Here is a 7,979-nt window from a genome sequence, read left to right on the forward strand (position 1 = left end):
CACAATCTTCTTCTCTAACAAGATTTATTCAAACTCGTTATCCCCGTTAAAATGGATACTCATAGTTGAGCTCGATCAGATAGTACATCAGAAGATTATTCTTCTTGTCCCCAGGATACATCAGGATCAGATCACTCAAGTCAATCTCATCCCCAAGCGAAGATCAAAAATCCCCAACCGGATATCATCGAACGAAAGACAGGAATTCTCTTGTCATTATCTCCTACGGCACACAGAGATTTATTTTCTCAATCAGCAGTTGCTATAAAAGAGTTATCAATATGCTTCGACTATATAGTCCATCCCTGCATCATCCATAAATACATGCATAACATACAAATACTCTCGTTTATTTCGAGAATCTCAAATACATGCATCATGATATTGCATAAAACTAATCTTTCTCTTTTCAGGTCACTTCATAATCAAAAGAATATTATCATCCAAGTACGGTGCAAATACAATCATATCAACGATTCAATCTCAACACTCATTCAAGACAAATACAAATCTGATACTTCATTCCAGGTCTTTCTTCAAAGATAATTCAGAAACAATCAAAGAACTTCTCATCCTTTCTTGGAGCCTTTCTAGGTAGTCTTTTCTAAGACATTTATCCTCCTTTCTAGGAACCTTTCTAGGTAATCTTTTCTAAGATGTTTCATATTCTTTCTAGGAGCCTTTCTAGGTAGTCTTTTCTAAGACATTTATTATTCTTTCTAGGAACCTTTCTAGGTAATCTTTTCTAAGATGATTCATATCCTTTCTAGGAGCCTTTCTAGGTAGTCTTGTTTAAGACGTATCATATCCTTTCTAGGAGCCTTTCTAGGTAGTCTACTCTAAGACGTTTATCATCCTTTCTAGGAGCCTTTCTAGGTAATCTCGTTTAAAGACATATCTCAACCTCTTTAGGTAATATTCCTTAAAAAAAAGTTATCCAATCTTCTCTAAGACGTCTCTTTCCCTTTCAAGGAGCTTCTCAATTAATATTCTACAAGACACTTCTTCCCGAGCTTTGTTCAAAGCCTAATCTCCTTTATATTAGTCAATAATCTATCCTATTCAGGAACCTCTCCAGGTAGTCTGCCGTAAGACATTACTTCATCTCTTCTTCAGATACAATCAATGCATATGATCTAGTCTGAAAAGCATCTGCTTTAGACAAACAACTCTTCAAACATCTGATGGCATCTTCAAGCCCATCTCCAACAAGCGCCTTTCAATACTTCAATCTCGGATATAGTATAACGTACGACTTATCCAGACTTTCGTATTTATCCAGATCAGATGGCATCTTTAAGCCCGTCTTATACATCTTTTCCAACAATTGGACGACATCTTCAAGCCCATCTCCGGCAAGCGCCTTTCAATACTTCAAGCTCGGATATAGTCTAACGTATGACTTATCCTGACTTTTGTATTTATCCAGATCAGATGGCATCTTTAAACCCGTCTTATATATATTTTCTAACAATTGGACGACATCTTTAAGCCCGTCTCCGGCAAAAGTCCCTGCTTCAGCTAGGGAAAATTCCTGGGTATTCTAGTGTTCAATCCTCTTCTACCCCCTGATTCCGACAGGCACAGAAGCCAACCTACATCCTTAGGTATAAGAAGATTGAACAGGGGCAGCTGTCATACCCCAAAATTTGCCCAACATATTTATTCATATTTCAGTCCATCTGACTTTCAAATGCTCAAAGATATACAAGAAGAAAGCATACAGTCTCTCTCCTAAACAACAGCCTCTAAATTAGGGTTTCTGATGTAATCAGGAATTTGAACTTCTGATATCTCAAGTGGATTCCATGATCTCTCATATGATTCAAAGTATCCTCATGCCAAGTTTCAAGCCCTGATTCAAAAGATTGCTCACTCAATGACCCAAATAATCAACAATCGACTAGTTGACCTAAAAGTCAAACTATGGTCAAATCATAGTCAAAGTTCCTGATTTTTTGTCAACATTCTCATTTTGAAGTGTCATTCATCATTTGATCAAGGTTTGATCATGATTCATCAAGAAAAGGTCAAAAATCCACAAACGTACAAAGATGCTAAATTAGGGTTTCTAGGTAAAAGTCAACCGAACTTGGACCAGCCATAACTCTCTCATACTTTCTCAGATATTCCTCAACCTAATCTCATTCTCAAGAAAATTTGATTCTCTACAACTTTGATGTTGGGCCCAAGGTCAAGAAATGCTTCCGCATAAGAGATATGAGCCAATACATTACAGGTCCTTTTAGAAGATCGCAAAAAGCTGTTTTTTGTCAGGAGCCATATCTTCAAGATAAAATCTCCAAATGAAAAATATGTTCCAAAATGACTTGTAGAGGACATCTTGGGGTTTCCAAAAAGTACAAGATCACTGTCATATGATTAAAATTGAATGAGTTATGATTGATAGAAGTTGGGTGAAATTTGGAAAATGCATGGAACCCAAAGTGATGATTTTCATACTTTTAAATGGTGGGCCTATAAACTTGAGTTGTCCACGAAATCTTAAGGCCAAAGGGAGTCCAAGGATCAAAAATTATTATTTTTATGATATTATTTTATTTATATTTGATTTTAATCTTTTAAAATCAAACAAAATCAAATAAATCATGAGATAATGATATGTATGGAATCAATTCTTCTGTTTGATTAAAATCTGAGTAAATTTCATTCATTGGCTGAGATCAAAAGGAAAATATGCACAAAATAATAGAACACTCAAAAATAGAAATATTTGGAGTAATATTGAATCAAATATTTTCCAATATTTCTCTAATCAATTACATGATCTTTTGCCCAATATTTTAACCCTTAAAACTCCTCTATATATTCATAACAAAACCTAATGAGGAGAGGATGAAAAATTGGCAAGGAGAATAGGTTTTCATGATCCAAATTTTGCAACAATAAGTGGAAATTTGGAGCTCTTCATCCAAGCGATCTCAGAACCAAACATCCATTCCATCCATCTCCAGAGGTATCACAGAGTAGAATTGAATAAATAGTTATGCTTGACACACTTAGAATTCGCATGCCATAAACACTTTATTCACATCCTTTCTTGATTTTTGTTTTCGCTATCTAACGGTTTTAAACCTATGCTAATGCTTTATTTGAGTTCCTGACATTGTTTAAAGAAGGTTTGAACCATTGATGAGGTGTTTTGGTGCCTAAAACGTGGGATGCCATGGCTAGGGCATCAAGGTTGGATTGCTTCGAAACCATTGTTACAAGCATTTTTAGGCCGAACCATGGGCATATTTGAGATCGGGGGAAGATTTTAAGGTGATCTGGGCAGTTTTTTTTGTTTAACGCTAATTTTGCAGATTTTGAGGTTCCAGAATTTGCTGCGATATTTGGTAGCGAAATCCGCAGCCACTTTGAAGCAAAATCGTAGCAAATCTTTGATGGAAGAGGATGAACAGTTCTGGAGACTTGCTGACCATGCCTGGCAACTCTCTATTCGTGGGTCAGTTGGTCAAGATCATCACGTTGGTTCTGATTGGTTGGGTGCGCCACTATGGGTCCCACGTGCGCCGTTTTGGTTCACGGTCATGTTTTGTTTTTTTATTTATTTTATTTGTTTGCTTGATAACTAATAATCACAGCGCAGGTGGTTGAAGGATAAGATTAATGGCCAGCAAAACCTTGGTTCGAGTCCCAGTTGCGCCCCTTTAATTTTTATGGTGATTTACCACAAGATCCAGCGCATGGTGTCTATGAAACCTCATCGTACAACCTCCGATCAGGACCGTCAGATCATAATCAAGGCATAATCTAATGGTCACAATGGCAAGGATCATCATACACCTTCAAGTGCCAGTCACACATAATCATAGCTAAGTATTTTTTTTAATTCCTTTTTAATTTTAATTGCATAAACAATTTATTTATGTTCCTTTTCTTTTTTATTATAACTTTTTTATTTATTTTAATAAATAAATTAGTTTTATAGTGAAATTATAACCATTGATTATTTAATCGAAAGTCTGATTTTCTTATAATATTAAAGTTATTTTTAGTTTTTTTAATAATTATTTTGGGGCAACCATTTAATTTTGGGCTAATTAAAATTATTTTTATGCCTTAAACCCTGATTTTAGCATGATAATTAATCACTGTCCTCTGGTAGGTGTTTTCCACTAACGCATTTTTAAGCCTTATAAACCTTTTGGGTCATAATAAGTTTTCTTAAAAACCTTTTAGGTTCATATTAGGGTTTGTAAGATTTAGATCAGTCAATGCACTAACCTTTTTCTTTCTTTGTTCAAATTTTCAGGATTAATCAAGATTCTCCGATTACGCGCCATGCCAATCAAAAAGCTAAGTTCCGATCCTGTTCTTATTTAAATTTAATTTTTATTAATTTTTACTTTTGCCTTATAGGTTCAATTAGGGTTTATTTCATATGTTAAGGAACTTCTCTTACACTCACCCCTATTATTTTCATTTTAATTTTCAGGGTCAATCGAAGGTTCGAGGGAGATCAAGGCATTCAATGTTTAAAACTAATTATTGGTCCTTCTTATTTTTTCTGTTTGTTAATTTTCCCCATCCCCGCAGGTGTTTATTGTAATAGCGTAGGAACTTTAATTTCCGCTCATTTTAAACTGCGTGGTTAGTAATCCTAGGGAGTGTAAACCCTAAATTGAATCACGTGATTGTTGCACCCACACACCTTTAGGGTAATTCCTCTCGTTTCCTTGTTGCCTATGTTGCCTGTTGCCTCTAAGTATACTAAATAGTCAAAGTCTCCCGATTCCGAGGATACTTAAAGCAATGTTGCCTGTCGCCTTCAAAGTTATTGAAACTCCCTCGATGTTGCCATATAAAATGATTGTCCCAAATTGCTAAGGTATCCTCGCATGATGCCTAAAAGATAAAATGACTATTATATTCTTCCCTCAGACTACCTGCCTCTCTATGGCATGGGACAGTCTTATGACGAACGAACTCTCGATGACCCTTCAACCTCCAAATGAAAGGCTTCCCGCCCTCTTATGGCATGGATAGACCCTTTCGCCATGAAAAGCTAAAAGAACGAATTTTAAAACTTAGGGTAGTTGCTATTAATTGGTTGCTCTTTTTCAAATTCAAATTTAAAACATTTTCCCACTCCTTTACAAAATCAAATTCAAAAAGACTATGCTTATTTACAAGCTAAAGTTCTTCTTCAAAGTTTTTACTTTTCACACCTCCTTTTCAAACATTTCAAAACAAACAAGTGAGCTAAGCAATTAAGAGCCCATGGATAACCATGGATGCAAAGGGTGCCTTAGACCTTCCCTTTGTATAACTTACCCCCCGAACTCAAAATCTTTCAAAGGTTTTTTTTCTGTTCTTTTAGCCTTTCCTAAATTGGATAAAATAAAAGTCGGTGACGACTCTTGCTATCCACACATTTTCAAATAAAGTCAGTTCACCGTATTACAGTGGAAATTTTGTTTTAGCGAAGGGTCTTCACCTCGGTTGGTAGTTCTACTCTAGAGAAAATTTCTGTTTTTTTTATAAATATGACTTTTTAATATTTTACCTAATTTTTCATTTTAACCTGTTATTTTTTGAGGTGTAACCTAAATTACACATTTTTCAGAAACAAAAGCAAATGACATATTTAGAAAACAAAACTATATATACCTTAAGAACCAAACGGTATACTTTTTGTACTAAAATGCATCCTTTACACCAAAATAAAAGTATCACACATATCTTTATTTAGAGACCACAAATCAGCTTGGCGATTGAGAATGCAAATTATCATGCATGGAGGACATGTGCATCAACTTTCCTACCACCTTGAATGAATCAATATGACTAGTAGGACAAGTTTTACATGCAACTATAGCTATGCATTTAGTGGATAGTTCATTTCTCATGTCTTAAAGTAAACATGCTCAATAGCAAGTGTTATTTAGTTGATGTTTTTCAAAATATCCAAAAACGTTTTCGAAAACATGATTTACGGTGCTTCATTTATATTTTCTAAAAAATAAGTTAAATAGAGGAGGTTATTTTACATACGTCTTTTTGAAAACATCATAAAAAACATCCAAAAAGATCCATTAGAAAATTTATTTTTGACTTTTAATATAATAGAAGTATCCTACCAAAATTTTAGTATATAAAAAACTAAGCTACCAAAAATTATTTTCAAAAAGGTTAAAATTGATTTTTTTCAAGGCCTCTTAGTGTATTATGAAATGGATGAAATTATTATTATTATTTCTTTTAAAACAATTATGTTGGTTTATGCAGTAGATTTCTTACAATAAAGTCATGTGTTTCATTTATTTTACAAGATCTATCATTTGGAGTTTGATTATAGTCATTATCCTTTATGAGTATGATTATTCTATCATTAGACTTTTTTTATAGGTTCCAAAAACTATAAAGTTTATTTACTTGATTGTATTTCTTTTTTTTTTCAAATTATGTTTTAGTTTTAGTTTTTTCTATTTTTTTAATATAGCTAATTTAGTTCACTATTTGTTAAATATTACAAACACACTTCACCCACTAAAAACGACAAACTAAAACAACCTAAGAGAAAACACATATTACTAAATATCAAAGCAACATTTGATCAAGCTAGATGTCACGCCAACCAGACCACCATCATTAAAACATAAACTCCTAACGAGACGTCTTAGCCCATAACTAATCCTTGTACTGAGATAAAAACTCAAGATCCACTATTAGTTAAGGCAAATGATAAGGTTGTGAACCAATTTAAAAAATGAACACGAATTCATCACAGGTCTACCAAGAAACCCCTACATTGGTAGACAAATAGTTTTTTCCTTCACTTTTTTCACATTTATTAAAGAACCACAAAATAGTGTCATTATAAGCAATCAAAAAAGAACAAACATCTGCATATCATACCCTAACATAATCACCCATACTCTATGACCTACCACTTAACAAAATAGAAAATACAAAAATAAACATAAGATCAACATCCTAATCCAACCACTTAACAATTCAATGCCATACAATCCAAGCTAAATGAAGATTTACATTTAAAAATTCAAGCTCTTATATGTAAAATATACACATAACAATAAAAAAGAATAGGGAACCTTAATTTTATCATTATATGTAATTTATTTTATCCAACTTTAATTATATGAGTAGTAGTCACAACATACAACCCGTAATATTATATGGTAAATAACTTAACACCAGTAATAAATAAATATATTTAATAAAGATTCACCTCTAATAAGTTTATAATTTTCTTCAATACTATATAAATACTTCATAGTGTAATATAATTTCTAATTGCACTTGGACTGTTATTAACATCATTCACAAATAAATTAAATTTATAACAAATTATATTGTATATGATTTTAGATTTATCATCTTGGTCAATTATCAATTTTATCAAGCTTTTTAAATTTACCCAGCAATGTTATTATTTAATTTTATCCACAATTTTTTGTCAAATAAAATATATAAGCTTTTACTTTAATCGTGTTCATACTTATCGGTGTCACCTCTTTTCCTAAATTCAATTTAGTTGTGTCAAATATTTGAGGAAATAGTACATGATAAAGCAAAGGAGGCATATTATATGCTTTAACATTGTTATGCACAAAAGAGAATCAATTTGAGAAATGTTACCATAATATTCGAATATTAAATATAATGGTGAATTTTCTCCATGACTGTAATTTGCACAAAATAAATTGATAACTAAAAGACACATTGGTATCACACAAGCTTGGAAGATAATATGGCTTCGTGCATGGATGCCATGTAGAAGATAAAACAAATTAGTTTAGATTCCCTTATAGATTCCACAATTGAGCATGGAGGGTGAGAATGCAAATTGTCATGCATGGAGGACATGTGCACAAGTTTCCTACCCACTTGGTGGAATGAGTATGATTAATAGGACAAATCTTGCATGCAGCTATAGTAGTTATGCATTTATCTATATAAAGAGAACCTTGTATATGTTTTAAATACAC

Source organism: Vicia villosa, linkage group LG7 (genome assembly GCF_029867415.1).
Source record: "Vicia villosa cultivar HV-30 ecotype Madison, WI linkage group LG7, Vvil1.0, whole genome shotgun sequence".
Classification (NCBI taxonomy): domain Eukaryota; kingdom Viridiplantae; phylum Streptophyta; class Magnoliopsida; order Fabales; family Fabaceae; genus Vicia; species Vicia villosa.